Source organism: Trachypithecus francoisi, unplaced genomic scaffold (genome assembly GCF_009764315.1).
Source record: "Trachypithecus francoisi isolate TF-2019V2 unplaced genomic scaffold, Tfra_2.0 Lachesis_group0, whole genome shotgun sequence".
Lineage (NCBI taxonomy): Eukaryota > Metazoa > Chordata > Mammalia > Primates > Cercopithecidae > Trachypithecus > Trachypithecus francoisi.
Window position 1 is genome coordinate 174115782 of NW_022681453.1, and position 20438 is coordinate 174136219.

General features: G+C 39.4%; 1 protein-coding gene across 3 annotated transcripts in view; it reads left to right on the forward strand.

Annotated features, from left to right (window-relative positions):
- RARB (retinoic acid receptor beta) overlaps nucleotides 1–20438 on the forward strand; it is a 775222-nt gene that overhangs the window by 690320 nt on the left and 64464 nt on the right. The window lies entirely within an intron of this gene.

The window sequence follows — 20438 nt, forward strand, 5'->3', positions numbered from 1 at the left end:
CCTTCGTGGTTTAAAAAAAAAAAAAATCAGCTTGTTTCATTTTCAAAATGATTTTAGGACAAAAATATTTTACTGATGTTGGAAAATGCAAATCCTCCATTTTTCTTTGCTTGTTTTTTTTTGGGGGGGGAAGTTATAAGGTCAGTTGGTCTGACTTCTAAACAATATTTTGGTTTAGCAACATTGTTTAAATCTTAAAATAAAACTAAGGAACTTCACTAGTGTTTCAAAATGGACCCATTTGGGAGCCAGTCATGATATGGCCCTTCCAAAGGGAAAGATGAAAGTTGCTTCTAGTAAACTCTGGATTCAAGGGATTTAATGAGGACAGGAAGAGAATCAAGTGAAAGGTAATAAGTGAAGGAGTCCCACTTTATGTCCTGAAAGTGTCCAGACAGAATGTTTCAGTAGTTTTAAACTGAATGGAAACTTGGCTCTGATGCCCTTGGACTTTGAGCTCTCAGAAATCTGAAAATATGCAGTCTCAGAATCTACTCCTACCCTACTCTAATAGATGCAGTGAGTGAGTTATTTCAGGAAGAAAGACATCAGGGCTTCCTCCTGCCTCTTGGGGCTGAGCAAACTCTTGGAGATGGCCTTCCCCCACATTCTTAGGATAATAATGGTGTCCAGGTCTATGGAGTGCAAAGCTCCATTTTGTTTTTACAAATAGTGCCTTCTGTGTGGCATTATATTCCTTAAAAATAGAATTGCATCCATCAGATTGAAGTGTGGTGCTTTACTCCACCAGAATGGCTGACACTAAAAGGACTGACAATAGCAAATGTTGGTGAGATGTGAAGCAACTGGAACTCTCATGCGTGGCTTGTGGAAGTATAAATCAAGCCAAAGTTTGGAAAACTCTTTGGCAGTATCTCCTAAAGCTAAACGTATCAATATGACTGAGTAGTTATATTCCTGGGAACATACTCAATAGAAATGAGAGTATGGGCCCACCCAAAGACACATACAAGAATGTTCACCGCAGATTTATTCCCAATCCTGGGGTGGGGGGGAACCCATAGGTCTGGCAGCAGTAGACTGTGTAAATAAATTGTGACATATTCAAATCATGGAATATGCTTAGTAATAACTAACAGCATGGATGAACTCACATGATATTGAGTGAAAGAACTTAGAATAAGAGACAAGAAACAGTCTATATTACTCCATTTGTTTAAAGAGTTAAAATAAGCAAAACTTGTCTATATGATAACGATGAGAATGGTGGTTACCCTCAGAAAGGAGATGTTGACTCGAAAGAGGCACATGGAATCCCTGTGGGGTGCTCGACATTCTAAACTTTAATCTGATGTGTACATACGAAACTATGTGTGTATTTTATACTTCAGTGAGAAAGAAACAGATTAAAATGTGGAGTAGTGGAATGGCCATTTCTTCCTGTGCATAGAGAAATTGTGTTAGCACCAAGAAGAGTAATACCTCTCGTTAGAAGAATCGTCCTTCCTGTTAATACTTTAAAATTTCTTCAGGCAGTGTTTTAACATCTTGGTATTTTGCCTTTTGCTCTGGTTTGAGACCCTTTTCACTTCAGCTTTGAATGTGTAAGAAACACCAGAAATGCACTATGGGCCATGATCTACTCCTAGTTCTCTGAGTATGGTTATCTAATATCCCAAATTGCATCAACCCACATAACTAGCTTTTTCTTTTAGGGCTATGCACTCCAAATTAATAGCCCAGGGATTTGTTTACAACCTGTTATATTTGAAAAATTATTTGACCCATCAGATAATAAACAGCTAAAAAAGATAATGTAAGAATTATTATGTCTAAGTGTTAAATTATCAGTAGTGGCAGTAAGTTCCTTTTAGTAATATAGTGCTCATGGGTATATACCCAAAGGATTATAAATCATGCTGCTATAAAGACACATGCGCACGTATGTTCATTGCGGCACTATTCACAATAGCAAAGACTTGGAATCAACCCAAATGTCCATCTGTGACAGACTGGATTAAGAAAATGTGGCACATATACACCATGGAATACTATGTAGCCATAAAAAAGGATGAGTTTGTGTCCTTTGTAGGGACATGGATGCAACTGGAAACCGTCATTCTCAGCAAACTATCGCAAGAACAGAAAACCAAACATCACATGTTCTCACTCATAGGTGGGAACTGAACAATGAGATCACTTGGACACAGGAAGAGGAACATCACACACCGGGGCCTATTATAGGGAGGGGGGAGGGATTGCATTGGGAGTTATACCTGATGTAAATGATGAGTCGATGGGTGCAGCACACCAACATGGCACAAGTGTACATATGTAACAAACCTGCACATTATGCACATGTACCCTAGAACTTAAAGTATAATAAAAAAAAAGAAATATAGTGTTCAAAATGTGATTTATGAACTTATGTGGATTCCAGTTTAATAATTAGCTAATTATTTTTTCCATAATTAAAAAAACAAGGTGCTTTATATTTTGATTCATTCATTAAAGGGAACTGGGACTTCAAATGAATAATCAAATTGAGACTGGCTTAGGGAAGTTAACAGAAAGTTTTGGCTGCTACAATAGGCAATCTAGTTTAAAAAAAAAAAAAAGCCATCAGAGTAATTTATTTGTAAGTTCTAAATTTATCAAAGGTTCATCTTTATTTCCTTGTCTTTTTTGTTTGTTTGTTTGAGACAGAGTCACACTCTGTCACCCAGGCTGGAGTGCAGTGATGCAATCTTGGCTCACTGCAATCTCTGCCTCCTGGGTTCAAGTGATTCTCGTGCCTCATGCACCCAAGTAGCTGGGATTATAGGCATGTGCCTCCACACCCAGCTAATTTTTGTATTTTTAGCAGAGGTAGGGTTTTGCCATGTTGGCCAGGCTGGTCTCAAACGCCTGGCCACAAGTGGTCCACCCACCTCGCCCTTATGGGGTTACAGGTGTGAGCCACTGTGCCCAGCCTCCTTGTCCTTTTTATTTTTATTATTTGAAAGTGTTTAATATATACTTATGGCAGAAAAGAAAGCAGTAAAAGTGACAAATTCTTTCCTAATGCCAGTTTGCAGAGTATGAGCAATTAATCCAACATTTGAAATTTAGACATAAAGACATACAACTTGTGGTTTCATGAGATGGTATTTTAACAAGTTGATTTAAAATATGTAACATCACTTCTAAAATACCAAAACTAATAGTATTGGTTATCTCTGCAAAAGCGAATATTAGCAAACCCTCACCCTCTTTATAGAAATATATTTATCTCTTGTTGCCATCTTCAATGAATACAATGAGGCTTACAAAAGTATTGTGAAAAAAATGACAACTCAACAGTAAAAAGACAAATAGCTCAATTTTAAAATGGGCAATGGATTTGAGTAGGCATTCCACCAAAGGAAATACACAAATATCTAATAAACACATGAAAAGATGCTCAACATCTTTAGTCATGGAAATGCAAGTCAAAACCATGATGGGATGCTGGTTCACACCTATTAAGATGGCTATGATAAAAATGATGAGCAATAACAAATGTTAGGAAGATGTACAGAAATTTGGACACTCTCACACTGCTAGTGGGATCATAAATGGTACATTGCCACTATGGAAAATAGTTTGGCAGTTCCTCAAGAACTTAAACAGAGAGTTATCATGGCACCCATTCATTTTACTCCTAACTATATACTCAAGAGAAATAAAAACATGTATCCACACAGAAACTTGACAGAAATGCTTATAGAAGCATTATTCATAATAGCAAAAAGCTGAAACACCCAACTATCCATTAATTGATGAGCAGACAAATAAAATGTGATATATCCTTACAACAGAATATTTTTCATCCATACAAAGGAATGAAATATTGACATATGGTGAAAATATTATGCTAAGTGAAAGAAGCCAGACACAAAAGGCCCCGTATTCTATGGGTTCATCCATACAAAATGTCCAGAAAGGGCAAATCCATAGAAACACAAAGTAAATTCGGAGTTGCTAGAAGTTGTCTATCAGTGGTGAATGGGGAGGGCTGCTAATGAGTTCCTTTTTGGGGGCGATGAAATATTGTGGACTTAGATGATGGTGACTGTTTCACAGTTTGTGAAATTTGTGAATATATTAAAAACCACTGAATAATACATTTTGAAAGGTCGAATTTATAGCATTTGAACTGTATCTCAGTTCTAAAAGAAACAGACGATTTTCAAATGTTAGGTCAATTGAAGCAAGGGAAAATACAAAAATAAACCTTGGAGTCAGATTTATATACCAAGTTGTGTGTGTGCCAGATGAGGGCTCTTATTTGATAAAAATTGTTTGGTACTCAGAGCTAAAAGGGGACAAGGTCAGTGACAAGATTCTAGGTGTCCACAAGAGGAAAACAGCCTTGTTGTTCAGAAGAATCACAGATTTCCTAGATACTGATGTTTGAGATGAATGTTTCCCACAGGTCTTTATAAAGTGAGTACCGGGAGACATCATTTAGGATGTCCTTGACATTTTTCGTTGCTCTTCCTCAGGACATCCCTCCAGGTAGTTATTCAATCTCATCTGTTTTCCAAATTGAAATAAAAAGGTATGGAAAAGCAAGGCAATCCTTATGACCTTAGACCCAAAAGAAATAACGATGGGCATGAAATGGAGACAGTACAATAAAGATGGCTTCCTGAAAACAAGAGTTGACTCTCCTCTTCATTCCATTTCAAATTCTATAATTTAAAAGCACTCTCCTTCAAATAATGCCTTTATGGGTTTTGTCTGTTTCTGTTTGATTTTCCCTTTTAAGGTAGAAATCAACTTTTTATTTTAGAACATGTTTCTCTTTATTAAGGTATAACTTACATATCTTAATGGCATAGACTTTTTTTTTTTTTTTTTTTTTTTTTTTTTTTTTTTTTTGTTGAGACGGAGTCTTGCTCTGTCGCCCAGGCTGGAGTGCAGTGGCCGGATCTCAGCTCACTGCAAGCTCCGCCTCCCGGGTTTACGCCATTCTCCTGCCTCAGCCTCCCGAGTAGCTGGGACTACAGGCGCCCGCCACCTCGCCCGGCTAGTTTTTTGTATTTTTAGTAGAGACGGGGTTTCACTGTGTTCGCCAGGATGGTCTCGATCTCCTGACCTCGTGATCCGCCCGTCTCAGCCTCCCAAAGTGCTGGGATTACAGGCTTGAGCCACCGCGCCCGGCCAATGGCATAGACTTTTAAGTGTACTGTTTAGTAAGTTTTGATAAATATATGCATCCTTCAAACCACCTCCTAAGTCAAGATATTAGAAAGAAGCATGTGGGAGCTTTCTGGGGTTGGAACACTTTGTATCTTGATTTGGGTGGTGGTTATAATTAAGGTAAACTCTTCCAATGTCTGTCACCATAGGTTAGTTTTGCTTGTTGAACTTCATCTACACAGAATCACAGTGTATGCTCTTTTGTGTCTAGCTTCTTTCATTCATTACATCCGTAGAATTTTCCCATGTTGGTGCATGTATTGGTTGTTGGCTCCTTCTGTTGCTGAGTAGCATTCTATTTTATAGATAGGCTCTTCTCATGTTGATGGACATTTGGGTTGTTTCCAGTTTGAAGCTATTATGAATACCATTGCCATGAACATCCTGTACATGCTTTGTGGGAGGCATGGCCACTTATTTCTCCTGGGTACAGACCTAAGAGTGAAATTACTCTGTCACAGGGACACGTGTGTTTAATTGTATTAAAAGCAGTTCATTTTCCAAGTGGTTCTTCTACCTGCCATTTTACCCTCCATCAGCAGTGTATGGGAATTCCAGTTGTTCTACATCCTTGCCATTCCTTGATATTTCAGTCTTTTAATTTCAGAGATCCTCCTGGGTCTGAAGTGGTAGCTCATTGTGGTTTTAATGTGCATTTTCCTGATGACTAATGATGTTGCATTTCTTTCTAATTTAACAAAAACTCATTTATTAAGTTAGAAAGTATAAAACAAAATTATGCACAGTTTGATCTCATGTTTGTAACAACACATAAGATTTGAAAGATAAAACCCAAAATGTCACAAGTTATTGTCAAGTTTTTTGAGCTTATCTGTATTTTTATCATTTCGCATTTTAGTGCACATTTGTTCGTGTGATTAAAAACAAGAAAAGCTATTTTTAAAAAGTGAATTAACTCCGATTATTCTGAGGTAAAACTTCAGTTTTCCTGATTTTCTAACAATAAATAACATTGGGTATTGACAATGCTTTAGATAGAAATGGTTGAGAAAAATTGAGGCCCATACTGTTTTTGCACTTACTTCTTTGTTTCCCCAAAGAAGATCAAATCCATTCCTAAATATTAAAAATGTTGATATCTGAGGATAACATCCATATTCACCTCAGTGTAAAAGACCATAATCAGGGGTCAGCCTATGAGCCAAATCTAGCCTGCTGCCTGTTTTCAGCAATACGATTTTATTGAAACAGCCACATGCATTCACTTACGTGTTGTCTGCTGCTGCCTCCTTGCTAAACAACAGAGCTGAGTAGTTGTCACAGAGGCCATACTGCCCACAAAGCCTAAAATATTTACCATCTGGCCCTTTAAAGAAAAAATGTTGCCAACCCTTGCCATATTCACTCTTAAAATTTTCTATTCTAGTTCAAACACTGGTTTTTTAGTTCCATACCAAATATATGTGCAATTTGTAACTGCAGCCTTCATTTCTATCCAGTTCATAGAAGCTACGCAGTGGTTACATGCCTTACTCTCCTATCTCAACAATTCCGTAGAGACCTTCTGATTTCAACTCTGAACTGAAAATTCTTTATTTTTTTTATTTTTTTATTTTTTATTTTTATTTTTATTTTTTGAGACGGAGTCTCGCTCTGTCACCCAAGCTGGAGTGCACTGGCCAGATCTCAGCTCACTGCAAGCTCTGCCTCCCGGGTTCCCGCCAGGGAACATAAAAAGTGTTGATTCCTAATACAAATGCAACTAACTATGAAGTTATATCCTTTTAAAAACACATATAGATGAGAATTTAAACATCGAACTGATAACTTTTTTTTTTTTTTTTTTTTTAGATAAAGTAAGTAGTGACTGTGAATAAATGAGCTTGCTTTTCTTGTCTAGAAATTGCCTCAGAAGGTAGTTCCAGAAGAGGAGAGAGAAAAATATTGTAAGCAGTGACACTAGAGTTGGAACAAGTAAACTCAGGATGATTTTTCTTCGAACAGTCACATATCATATAAAACCTCACTCATTTATAGCCACACGTGATATATAGTGAAATGCTCTAACATTTAAGTCCAGCTCATGACAAACTTATTACCCTTCACTGATGCCTTTAATAAACTACCAAAAAGGCAGGTAAAGCAAATTCCCTTAAGCGAGCATGATGTACTGGCCCATTTTTAAGATGGACTTCAAGCAAGAACAGTAACTGCCTCTGTTTTCTCACCTGTAACATAAAAGTCTTCATTCCTACCCTTTTTATACCTAAGGGAGTTTGTGAGAATAAAATATCAAGAGTATCAAAAAGCTGTGAAAGTGCTTTGAGAAATCAAAATGCTTTCAAAACAGAAGATATAATTGTGGTTAATTTTATTGACTCCAAGCCTTCAGAGCAACCTATGTCTGGGTCTCCCCCATCAGGCAAGGAAAGGGCATTACCTTTCTCCTGAAGCCCACATCACCCAAGACTTCCTGTCTACAGAGAAGAACGATAGAACTTCCCCGGCCTACTTAGCTTTCAAACTTTGCGCATCTAAAAGATACAACCATCTTTCTTAGAGTTCCTTCCTAGATCTAATTATACAAAACCGGGGGTGCCGCAAGCATCGCCTCCCATCCAAACTCATCACACACGTTCCTGTTTCAAGGGTGAATCAACATGTGAACTTTGCTGCTGCAGAGAGCTGACAGCTGCTTCTGAGTTATTCCTGGTGCCTCTGACAGTTTCTAGGATATTCTGGGGGAAAAAATAAGATGTGAGAATCCCCTGGAACTTTGGTTCTGTTGGCCTGTAATTCATTAATAAATGTGGAAGAGATCTGTGCAGTAGGAAAGAATATACAGTATCCACTTTGGTCTAATGTAATAGCTGTCTATTAAAGAGCACTACACTGAGAACCCAGAATGTGAAACCTAGGGGCCAGCCATGCCCAACTAGCTGGGTGGCCATGGGCAAGTCGCTTAACCTCTCTGGGTACTGCACGACTATAAAACAAGGACATTGAGGCAATGACTGGTAAGATCCCTTCCAGACATCACACAATCTGAGACAATAGATTGTAACATCCCTTTAATTAGAGTCAGTAAAACCTCTTCATTGAAAATCATATTTGCTTCCAGGACATAATTACAGTGAAACCTAATTCATACTGTGCTCTGCTCCAAATACAGTAGAGAGAGAGCTGTTAAGTGGTTTTTGAACATAATGTGCCAAGATTGACTTCTCTTGCTGCTTTTTTCTCATATGTCACCTTTTTATGTGGGGATCTCCGAACATTTTTGTCATGGTGTGCTATAAAAGAGTGTCATCATTTTAGAGATGAAATGGCTGAGACACAAAGAGGTTAATTACCTCGCTCAAGAAAATACATGAAAACAAAATACTTCAAGCAGAAGTGGTCGAGAAAAAGACCTGTATTTGTGATATGGAAGATAATTAAAGTTGTAATTATGCACTTTACATTTTCTAGGGGATCTACCATGAACATGTAGACTTAAAAGCTCATCAAAATTGTACTTTCGATGTCCCTTGCCAGTAAACTGCAGTTGGGAAGAAAGAAACTGAGAGAATGGTCTAAAAAACCTTTTGGTAGGCATAGGGAGCGGGTGACAATATACACCTACTCTGTGTCCGAGCACAGACCGCCTGTCTCTGGCTTTTCATCCTCAACATTGAAGTTTTCTTTATTTAGCAGTAAGGTTTCTTTATTATTCCCTGAAAATGGAAGTTTCCCCAAGGAAAGGTGGCAGGTGAAATCACTTCATGGTACCTGACAGGAAGTAAAGTGTTGCCTGCTTGTTTGAGAGCACGTTTGGAGGCGGGGGGTAAGGAGAAGGTAGATGTGAGGGCAGTTTGCGGGAGGAGCAAAGACAGAGAACACTGGAGAGGCTTGGCCCAGACTCCATCAAGGCACAGAATTTCATTCCAGAAGCACAGCCCTGGGTAAGGGCGAGGTCTGCAGGTCCTCCTAGAGCCGTTGGGCATCTCCATTCCTGAGATGCCCCTGTCCTGCCCTCTTCGACCACATCTGACGTATATTTTGAAACTGTATGTTATGGCCCTAGATTCTTGGCTTAAGGTTCTGTCCACAGAGAAGGAGACCCAGGCTGGTTGGTCTCCAGTAGACACTGGGTGAGGGACAAATGGACGCCTGATTAGAATCTAATTTAAATGTTTTCTAGTTTGATGGTGCTGTCTAGAAAGTTCTGTTGGTCACAAGGGCTCATATTTGACACACGGAAATGTTTGATTTGGTGACAACTATGTGTTTATTGTGATCCCACTCTGCGTTGAAAACTGGATTCAGTTTTTCAACACATGGTGGAATCACAGGAAATATGTGCCCGAATGTATTGAGAATATCACTGGTTTCCAGTAAGTTTCCCCAGTGTTGTCAGAAGCATTATTTCTTTACATATATGGAGTTGAGGGATGTCCTCCCAAGGGAATGGTTCTCTGCCCTTGTTTGTATTTGATTTCTGATCTAATGGGGGTAAGAATCCCATTCTTATAAATAGAAAGACTTTTTCAAATGCAGGGTGTGGTCATTATCTCAAGGAAGTGTGGGTAAGTTTTTTGGCAAAGTGAATGATATGAATTATCCCCTCCAGGTAGTTTGATTTTGGCAGCTGCCATATGAGGAAAACAAGGGAGATAATGAAATTCCTGTTTAAAGACACAGGAATTCAAGATTTGTAGAAGTAAAATGACTTGGCAACGTCAATGGCTAATAAGGGGTTGTGCTAGAAATAGAACCTGGCTATACAGTTTCTAAGGGGAGTGCCTTTATTACCACAGCGTGCTATTCTTTGGAGAGGGGTTTTTTTTCTTTTACCAACTGAACTGAATAAACTACAAATTAGGATTGTCTGAAAGTCAAGGACCATGTCTACCCCATATACTTTATGTGGTTCCCTGAAAAAAGGTTTAACAAATGTTTTTTGAAAATGGTAAGCAAATAGCTTTCCTCTTATTTTCCTATTTGAATAAAGAATCAGCCCTCACTCACACTTTCAGAGCTAAAGGGGGGAAAATAACCATAAAACTTCTGCAGCAATTTTTACAAATTTTTTCTCTCGTGCACAGGACCTATTAGTAACATTGCATTATTTTTTTAAATGGACCATTTTTAGCAGTAGTAGAAGGGGGAAATCTCTCCTGCCATTCCTATATAAAGTACAATTTAAAAACTGCCTCTTTAAAAAGTCGTAGCGTTACATCCTATGGGCAATGCCTAAGGCTGATGCACATTGAATTTTCTGTGGGTTTCACTGCTGTGATCTCTATATACTACAGGTTGTTCACTGCAGCTAGGAAGGAATTTGTTTAAAAAGTGAAGGAAATTCTTGAAGTATGTGAGAAGCATTTGAAATCAGAACTGCTACCTTTCCTCCACACAATGTGTAACTGAAAACAAATATGCACTTTCTGAGGAATGTGAGCTTAGGTAGTTAACCGACAGTTCTAATGGACTCAGAAAGACGTACAACCAAATAATAATGACCTACTTTTGTTACCACGGCACCCAGCATAAACAATCATTTAAAACTGCTTGGAGAATCAAACCATTCAGAAAGTACTTTTACAGTCAAGGTCAAGGTGTTGGCCAGAAAAAATAAGATGTAACGGATAATTTAATCAGAACCTTTGTCTAACAGAAATTAGGGTTAGATTTGCAAAGTACCAGCAGCCCGACTGGAACCACCATCTTCTCCATCTTGGTAGAATAAAGATGAAGCTCCTAAGTAATTTAGTACTAATATTTTTTATCTCATAAAAGTTAAGGACTAAAACCACAGACTGACAAGCTCCTTCAAAAGTTATCCCTTCCTCCTGTCTTCCCCCTCCCTCCCTCCATCCTCCCTTCTTTCTTCCTCTTCCTATCCTCTTCTTTCTGTCCTTTTGCTTCCTATGTTTTTATTTTTATTATTATTTTTTTTCATGAGATAGAGTCTCACTCTGTCGCCCAGGCTGGAGTACAGTGTCGCAATCTTGTTTCACTGCAACCTCTGCCTCCCGGGTTCAAGAGATTCTCCTGCCTCAGCCTCCTGAGTAGCTGAGATTACAGGCGCACACCACCACATCCAGCTAATTTTTGTGTATTTATAGAGACAGGGTTTCGTCATGTTGGCCAGACTAATCTCGAAATCCTGACCACAGGTGATCCACCCCCCTCTGGGATTACAGGCTTGAGTCACCACACGCAGCCTTTTGTATGTTTTTAAAAGGTCTTCTTTTCTAGCTCTTGGAAATAAAATCAGAAATTATACTTTATGTGGAAAATTTCAGTTTACCTCATAACATTATAAAGTGTTCTGACAAAGCTCTTCAAAAGTCCATATGTTCATGGTGTTAAATAGATGAGGGGAAAATAGAACACTCGAAGATCTAGCTCAGAAAGAAAATTCTCAGAATGCGAGGTTATTCCGTTCATTTTGGAGGCAACACAGGACAAGCAGAATGAAAGTGTGGTGTCATTTTGAGGGGAGAGGCAGAGGACGGAAGGGGCAGAGAGAGCTGGTGTGGAAAGAGTAGAGAGAGGATGAAGGTAGGAAGTATTTATGTGACACCAAATCACCCCTGCCTCCCATACTCAAAAACAAGCTCCTTGAGGACGGGAATTTCCCCTTCATTGTCTTCATAGACCCCCTCAGCAAACATAGCTTTGGGCTCATGCCTTCATGAATTGACTCATTTATTCACGTATTTCCTGAGCACTTACTATGTAGTCTTTCAACAACCAATATTTATTGTGTGCTGTTTTAGATGAAAGTCAGCATTGACGAAAGGGTTCCTGATGTCCTGAAGTTTATATTCAGGGTTGGGAGAGGGTAGACAGAGACAGATAATAAGCAATTTTACATAATATAGAAGGTGGTCATCACTGCTTAGAACTGTGCTATATAATGTGGTAGTCATGTAAATATAAATAAAAATATGAAGCAGAGCATCATGGAGCCAAAGGGGTCTGTTTTATGAAAGGTGGTCATGGATGGTCTGTCTGGCAAGATAACATTTGGGCAGGGACCTGAAGGAAGTGAGCGAGTGAGCAGGCAGATATCAAAGGAAGAGTGTTCCAGGCAGAGGAACAGCAGTTGCAAAGCTCTGAGCTGTATGCTAGGGGGTCAGTGGTAAACAAAACAGGCACAGTCACGGTTCATCCTCTTGGTGTTTTCATTTATATGGAAGGTAGACATTAATCTAGGCAACAAAGAAATTCATAATTAACAATCAAGCTATGATAGAGAATAAGTAGGGGAAGAGACTTAGGACTGGCTGATGAGGGAAGACCTCATGGAGGAGTGTGAAGCCTCAGCACATGTATGGAGAGAAGAGGGCATTCCAGGTAGGAGAGCAGCATGGGAGAAGGTCCCTGGGTTGGGATAAGTCTTCTGGGAACCCAAATGAAAGAAAACTGCTGGGGCTGGAATATAGTAAGCAAGGAAGGAAGTGGTCCAATATGTCATTGAAGAGGAAGCCAAAGGCCGGTGTTCTTGTAGCCCACTTGAAGGAGTTTGATTTTTATTCTCAGTGCAGTGTAGCCCATTGATAAGGGATAAACATTGAGTGACATGATCACATTTGCAGTTTGAATATACTTATTTTGTATTCTGCTGTCTGGAGAATAGATTGGGCAAGGGGCTGGGAATGGAAGTGGGGTGGTCAATTAAGTTGTCCAGGCAAAACGTAATGATGGCTTGGACTAATGGAGTTAAAGAGAAATGAAAAGTTAAATTTAAAAATAAAGAGCAGTGAATGGATTTTGATAAATAAATTAGAGATAGAACCAACATTAAATAGTACATGAAAGGTACATGGAGAATGTCAGATGGACTGGATGGGTGGGTGAATGGATGGATGGATGAGTGGGTGAACAAATGGCTGGTCACTAGTTCTCTGGCTTCCAATGCAATTCTGGCAAGCCACTCTCAAACTTTAAAGAGAACAGAGTGATATCTAAGCTGGTACTTAGAGGTGTTCCCCTTCTTCAGGTGTATCTTTAGTTTCCCATGATTTCTTACTCATTATTTTAATGATGGAGTTCTGCTGGCGAAGGTATTATATTATTTGCCAATGAATGTTCTTGCCAGAAAACCTTACTGATAGTTAAGCATGCAACTGGAAGCAGTGTGTGTCGGGGTGGGGGGGAGGGGCGGTGAGGGGCAAGTGTATGTTTATGTGTTTGTGTGTAATTACTACTTTATTCAGTGCCAGCAGTGGGAAAGATTAAGTTACTTAGAGCAGTACTTCTCAAATGCATTATGTACATCAGTCATCTGGGGATCTTGATAAAATGCACATTCTGAATTGGCAAGTCTGGAGTGGGACCTGACATTCTGGATTCCAACAGTCTCCCACATCATGCTGATCCTTCTGGTCCTCAGGTCCTACTTTGACCAGCAAGAGCTTAAAGCAGTGATCAGCAAGTGGCTAGATGGCAAAGATTTTCAGCTCTGCAGGCAACAGCTCCAGAAATGCCCTATGAGCTGCCTGCTCATGGAAACCCAGGAGTGGGCCTTTGTCTGTGACTCGATTTCCTCCTTAGCTAAGGAGACCTAGCTGGCGAGGCCTGCAACTGAGAAACACCAAAAATGGTAGGGAAAGACCATTGGATTTTTCAAGTAAACCAATTTCCTTTAGGATAGAGGTCCAAAAAAGCTGTACTTTGAAACTAGTCAGCTGTGGGTTCAATTCCATCTCCAAATGGTCTGTGAACTGGAGTTTCCTTAAGTACAAAATGGGGCTGAGCTGACCTTGTTAGTGTGTTATGTTTGTACATGCTTGTGCATGAAGTATTTAGTCCCAAACCTTCCAAGCACAGGATAAATGAAACAAAGGACAACGAGTATACCCTTATGTTTTCAGGTAAAAAGGGTTTTTTGAGGTTTTGGAGGGTAGGTAGATGCTCTTGGCATTCCTCTAACAAACCTAAATGTCATTATTTCTCCTGAGTGACAAAAACTAACTGTGATTATCTTTGCCTCTATGGATTTAAGAGAAAACAAAACAACTCACTCTGTAAACCTCAAAAGAAAAGCCCTACCCCTTGCCCCCCACAGATTTTCTTGCTGTTTGTTTCTTTACCTCAGTGTCTCCTACTAAAAGCATAATGAGTGCTGTTTTTGCTCCAGCAACAAGGCCCTGCACAAAGCCAGGCGGGAGGCCTGTGGATGAGGTGCTCTGCAAGCTGAGCCAGAAGGCTTAGGAAAATGCTTGCCAAACACTGATGTTTAACTAATTGGTAATGTCTGCGGAGTTGGCACCAGGAGAAAAGAAAGTAAAGAGGCTGGTGGATGTTGAGGAAGGAAGACAGACAGACTTGAAGCCAAGCCTCAAGTGTTTGGAGAAAGAGCCTGCCCACCATGGAGTTCAAGGAAGCTTGTCACACTGTTTTGAAATGGTCGGTTAAACTCCTGAAGGACAGTGTGCCCAGATGGCCAGCATTTGTTTTAGCTGTGCAGGACAGCAAGAGATTGAGACAAGAAGATGAGCAAAGTCTCAGATGTACCCTCCTGAGTCCAGATAGCTTGGTGCAAAATTGTCCCGTGAAACCCTGTTATAACATTTTAGTGGCCCCAAACAGGGTGCTGGGACAGGGGAAATTCCAGCATGGGCCCCGTGCTGTGTTTGGAACCAGCCATCCTCTGATTGTTGAACTGAGGTAACTCACTCACCCAGATGTTTCCCTCTTTCATGCTTAGTATCCTCTGGAGGAGGAGTAGAAGGAAGGGAGGGCTCCCCTCCTGCCATGTGATTCAGCACTGGCCAGTCCAGTGGATAGGATCCAATCAGCTGGGACCTCAAAGCAGTCGCCTTCCCCTTACTTCCTCCTGAAGGATGCAAGGGCCCATTCCTCTCGAGGGGCTTCCATATTCCCCATGGTAGGGAGGGTAGAGATGGCTGCCTTAGGAGAAAAAAGATTCTTATTTCTCCTCTATTTGCATCTGTCCGGAGGACCACTCCACACAGAGTGGTGTCCACTTTCAGAAGCAGCAACTTTTAAAACGCAGCCAAACAAAAACGCAGTTTTTGTTTTCTTTGTAAAACAAAAACATAAAGACTCACCTCCCTAAGAACCCTTCTCTGGATCCATTCTCATCATTACAAGTTAGCACTGATTGGGCTTCACCTCCTTCAGCCATACTACTCTCTTAGGTTTTCTCTTAGAGTGGTCTTTCTGAAGCTATATAAATAAATAAATAATCAATGTGTGGCTCTTTCCTGCTCAAAATGGTTCGTTTGTTCGATTTTGAGCAGGAGAGAGCTCAAATGTGACAATGAGATGAGGAGTAATTGGAATATTACAGCTGATTGAAGGACAAGTGGATACAACAGTTTTGAAAAACGATTTAGCATTAGTTAGTAAAGTGAAAGAGGCATATACCTAGTGACCCAGAAAAGAAAAATAGCTGTTTCCTAAGTCTGTGTGTGTGTATATGTGATGTGCGTGTATATACACATCTAGTGTATACATACACATCCTAGAAAAATGTGTACAAGAATGTTCCTAGCAACACTATTCAAATCAGCAATAGAATGCATAGGTAAATTCAAACAATGAAATACTATACAACAATGAAATTGTATAGTAGAAAAACATGGATGAGGCTTAGGATTCATCCTAACATAGGGTCAGCAACAGAAGCATCTGTTTCTAACAACTGAAACACATATATTTTTATTTATATAAATTTCAAAACATGCAAAACAACCTTTTCCTTAATGGATAGAAGTGTGATAAAATTCAGAAGGAAACTGAGGAAATGATGAAATGGACAATGGAGTTACTTCTGAAGGAGGAGGAAATGGGAAAGGAGACGTCAAAGGATAACATGATATGCTTTGTCTTAAAAGTATGTGAGGGAATTTCAGGGGTGATGGAACTCTTCCATATATTGATCATAGTGGTTTTTCCATGACTGTATACATTTGTTAAAACTCATAGAACCGTATGCCAAAAAGGGTGAATTTTGTAGTATGTAAAGTATAGCTCAGTTGAAAATACCCATGTTAAAGAAAAGTATGTGGCGGGCACACAGATAATGTTTATTTTTTTTAATATACCTTACGTGTAATTTATATCCTTTTACAGCTACACAAGGTACTCAAAAAAGTGATTGTTAAAACCCCTCAGTGGCTCACCATTTTCTCGGGTTAGGGTCAGATTGTTTATGTGGCCTATGTTGCCCTTCACGTCCTGGCCCCTGCTCGCCTCCCCTCCCTGAGCAACCCACGGACCCGGGGCTGCCTCTCCCCTTCCTGTCTCAGCACTGACCTTGCTGGATTGCCGCTGTCCGTGGACTTCTCTATGTCCCACTAGGCTGAAGGCTGCCTGAGTGTTGTCTACCCCTTATGTCCCCTGGGTCTGGCACATCATAGGAGTTCAGAAGGATTTGTGCAGTTTTGTTGAGATGTGCAAGCATCCCCTTTGATTCTGTAGGGGAAAAACAATGGGAAGAAATGGGTAAGACATGGAGAGCCTACATGGTGATAATTACTTCAGCCTTGGCCAGTTCCACAGGCTTACTAGATTCCTAGGTTTACTAGATTCCTATTACTGTGGTAACAAATTACCACACATTTAGCGGCTTGAACTAACACAAGTTTATTATCTTGTAGTTCTGGAGATCTGACATCCAAAATAGGTCTCATTGAACTAAGATCAAGACTTTGGCAGTGCTGCATTCCTTTCTGGAAGCTCTAGGGGAGAATCCACTTTCTTATTTCCAGCTCCTAGAAGCTGCCTGCATTCTTTGACTTGTGGCCACTTCCATCTTCAAAGCCAGCCATGGCCAAAGTCTTTCTCACATTGCACTGCTCTGATTGTAACTCTTCAGGCTCCCTCTTCCACTTTAAAGGAGTCTTGTAATTACAGCAGACCCACCTGGATTATCCAGGATAATCTTATTTTAGGGTCAGCTGATTCGCAATCTCAATTCCATCTACAACTTAAATTCCCCCTTGCCACATAACATATTCACAGCTTCTGGAGATTATGATGTGGACATCTTTGGGTGGGGTGGGGGAGGCATTACTCTGCCTACTGCCTACGGTGAAGAACTAATAAAATTATCCACTGAAATTTAAGAGAGTGACAGCATGTAGCAAATGCCACTTCCTGGTTTCAGGATCATATGGACTTTCGTTTTAACTTTTATACCCTAGGAGCAAACCGTAAGACAAGGATTTGAATGCATATAGTTTTTGTTTTGTTTGTGTGTTTGTTTTACATAATTGCCATAAACACAGGTGGAGAAATAGAGATAAGGAAGTAAAGATACCCAAAGAAGAGTGTGTTTTCAGGTAGTTATTCTGTGTGCAAGTAGAACTTAACCTGGGGAACTATGAGAAGCAATGAAAAATACAAGCCTCAGAGTTATCCTCCAATAAGCATCAGTTAAGGGTTGAGGGCTGCTCTTGGGAGAACTTCATTCCCAGGACCTGTGGACCACATGGGCTCCAGGGCCAAAGAAAGCCCTCAAGCAAAGAGATACAAGTGTGGGTAGTTGGAAGTCAGGGCAGGCCATACTGAGAAAGTCAAGGCCAAGGGGAAGATCGATACACAGATAGATAGATATAGATAGATTTATATATGTGTGTGTGGGCGTGCACGCACACATCTGTGTATCTCAAATTATTAAAGTATTCTGGTAGTTTCGCTGGTGATAATTTATTTAATCTTTGTAGCACTTTGCCCCCCAAGAGCAATGTATGTTTGAAATCTGCCACATATAATGTGAAAATGCTTGACCAACTGATTTGGTTAGCAAATGCTCTCTGGCTAACATCCAGAAGTGCTACAGTTTTCTGTATATTTTATTTTGATAAATTTTGTTTTAGAACAAGGAAAAGATACAGACACTTTAAAAGAAAAAAAAAGCGGATACCACTTTCATGGCCTGCAAATTATAAAAATTTTGTGTCAGGATTCTTTTCTGCCAGGTAGAAATTTGAGAGGAGCAAAGAAGAGCTCAATTTAATTTCCCTCAGGGTCTTTGCTGAAGGGACAAGAACAGAAATCTGGATTCAGTTTTGTTAGTAAAAATAATCTTTCCACCAGAAAATGTAAAAAGCTACATTGTTCAGGATATTTGGACCTATTCTTTTCAATACAGACTGATAGGTGGGGGAGGGGAGGGGAGATTTTGAGCTGTACAGTTTTAATGAAATGCTTAAGGTTGAAATAATGGTTCTATACAGCTCTTGACATGATTTATTTTATTTTCTGTCAATTTGCCTAAAATGTGTAATGTTGTGGCATTCCACTGAGGGAGGACTGCAAAGGGCTCTCACTGAGTCATGGATTATAATTTACATCTAGAAAGTCTACACATTCCATAATTATGGTGTGCTATGAATTAGTAGAGTAATACTGAATATCCCTAAACCCCTTATTATGGCTTCTCACTTGAAATATGTTTTCAATATACATTTATTCAGCAGTGCTTAAACATGGCAAGTCATAAACACATGCTTTTTAAATCATGTGGCTACATTTTCTTCCTGCTTAAATGTAAGATCAGATGTTATTAACAGCAGAGGGGCGCAGGATGAAAGGAGAGTGAAGCTGTTAAAAAACAAATAGCATTTTTCATTTTAAAAGATATGTCTCCTATTTATGATACTGTTTCCGCAAAGCAAAAGAGGGAAGAGTATTTTAGAGTGTTGTGGTAGTTTCTCTAGTGATAATTTATTTTATCTTTATAGCACTTTGCCTCCCAAGAGTGTTTGAAATCTGCCATATATAATGTGGAAATGCTTGACCAACTGATTTGGTTAGTAAATGGTCTCTGGCTAACATCCAGGAAGAGGAGCTAAATATTTAACTCTCAGATTATTATGAACTTGGTCCAAATGTCTGGAGCCCTAAAGAGGCTTCCTATAACTGCTTCTAATGCGAGAATTTAACTTCATTCTTTGTTGAGAGTGGCTCGGACACCGAGCCACAAGATGAGATAATTCCTCCCAGGGAATGCAACTGGGCATTTTAGAAAGAAAGGCATTGCTTTCCAGGACATTTGAAGTTCACTTCGGAGACTGGCCTCAGTATGTCTAGCACTCTTGAACCAGCTCGAGACCTATGCTTGCAATTCAGCATTGCTGACACTAGGTGGCAGGCAATACTGAAGTCATGCCAAACTGGTGTAGCTAAAGAGCCAGAGGTATTATATTAAAAACTCAAAGAGAATTCTTTATGAAAGACTAATACTTGCCAAAAATACTCTAGAGGCTACCTCCATTTTTAAATCTAATGCATTCATTGTAAAGGCCATGTTAATGCACACTAACAAAAAGCTCTATTTTTATAAATAAAGTGAAAATAATTATGCAGTTTTATTGGAAGGGGACACATTACTTTGTTTATATAACCATAATATTATACTTTGTACCAGTATTCAATAAGATGTTAGTTTTGTAAATGTTACGTTTTGCTAACCCTGAAAAAAGTACGAAATTAAATAGATAAATATACTGGTATCAGGAAATACTGGAATATGGGAGGATTGTAATAGCACCGAAGTCAATCTAAAACATTAACGAGCCAAACTTAATGCGTGATTAGTTGCCTGGCTAGTGGTGTATTATTTCACAAGAGGATAGCATTGTTTATTATTTTGCATCTTGGGCTTTTAGTTCCCCATGGGTAGTATAGCACATGGAGTGCAAGATAAAGTTTGGATATGTTTGATTAGTGAGAAGTGAGAGAGGAGATTGTATCTTATGTGCCAGCCAGTAGAGTAAGTACTTACTTTGCAAATGATATATCTAGGTTTCTACTTTGTTGCTTTCATTCTGCCCAATCACTGGCAGAAATCATAAAACGATCCCATAGAGGGAGCAAAAAGAACTCACATGATTCTATTAGACAATACTAAATGAAAAAGAAAACCAATTACAAAGTTTAAGTTTAAAGCAGGGACTATCTGCATAAGCAAGTTTTAAATTATGTAATTGAAAGCATGTTTTAAAGTAATGTAAACTCTTGGGCAAGAGTAAATGCCTTACTTCCTAACACTTCAATGCTTTGAATAAATCTTTAATTAAATCCTGGTTTTCTCACTTGTGATGGCGAGACTGATTCCCGTTGAAACTTTCAGCAGTCTTAGGGGGCTTCTCAGAGTTCCTCCTCGGAAGCAGCAGTAAGCCCTTGCTCATGTCTAGCAATTTAAGAAATGTTTTTACTATATGCCAGTTGAAGAAATGCCTGACTTTATTTGGCTCAATGCAGCTCCAACTTCCTAGAGAATTAAAGATTCAGTTTATTATTTTATAATCAGTCATCAGAAA